Source organism: Sinocyclocheilus rhinocerous, unplaced genomic scaffold (assembly GCF_001515625.1).
Source record: "Sinocyclocheilus rhinocerous isolate Xijiao unplaced genomic scaffold, SAMN03320098_v1.1 C36001156, whole genome shotgun sequence".
NCBI lineage: Eukaryota > Metazoa > Chordata > Actinopteri > Cypriniformes > Cyprinidae > Sinocyclocheilus > Sinocyclocheilus rhinocerous.
In genome coordinates, this window is record NW_015770193.1 from 1 (window position 1) to 754 (window position 754).

The following is a 754-nucleotide window of genomic DNA, read 5'->3' on the forward strand; positions in this document are numbered from 1 at the left end:
ATATATAAAACTCAGGGGCTCACTAGGTTTTGAACAGAGCTTATTTATACAGCATCTGTGTACTTGTGCTAACCTCTTGGGCCCCTGTATGCTGATCATGCCCATGTCCTCAGTGTGATCTATTAATGTGCAGCGGAAACCCTGGTCCTGCAGCACTGCCTGAATGTGGCTCCAGTTATGCTGCGCCACACCACCTCCGATGGCCAGGTAATACGCCTCACCTTGAGGACAAACACACACGCATCAAGAGTGAGGCGAATATAAACTCCACACATCCTCATCACATGCTGATGAGATGCACAGGACTTCCTCTAACGTCCTGTTTCTATGCCTTACACATCAGTTCTGTGACCCTGAACGAAATAAATCACGTGTGTCGTTTACCATTAGATTCGGGTGTCAGTGGGTGGTGGGCAGGGCTTGGCTCCAGACGACTGACAGTGAGGTCAGACTCGACCCCGCCCCTCTTGTTTAACATGCAGGTGTAGACTGTGGACCCTGAAAAACACAAACGGTCAAGATGATTACACTTCAGTTGGGTTTACCACTGAAACTATGTGGTCAGACAAGGCAATGAATGTCAATGAATACTGTATATATGTGAAGAATAGAAAAAAGAAAGTGAAAATGCATGCACTCAGTGTGCTGGATGGAGGACTGAATTGACAGACAGAGATTCTCACCTGGAGCTTTGTTGACATCAGCTGTGAACAGCCAATCAGCTGCCTTCTTTGCATCCGGACCAGTCAGGTAA

General features: G+C 47.2%; 1 long non-coding RNA gene across 1 annotated transcript; it reads right to left on the reverse strand.

Moving 5' to 3' along the window:
• Window positions 1–105: 105 nt before the first annotated feature.
• Window positions 106–746, reverse strand: LOC107735354 (uncharacterized). The gene is made up of 3 exons (XR_001639385.1): window positions 684–746; window positions 385–498; window positions 106–221 (listed from the first exon to the last, which is right to left on the reverse strand). It is a non-coding gene; the product is annotated as an uncharacterized LOC107735354 (long non-coding RNA).
• Between the last annotated feature and the right edge of the window lie 8 nt (window positions 747–754).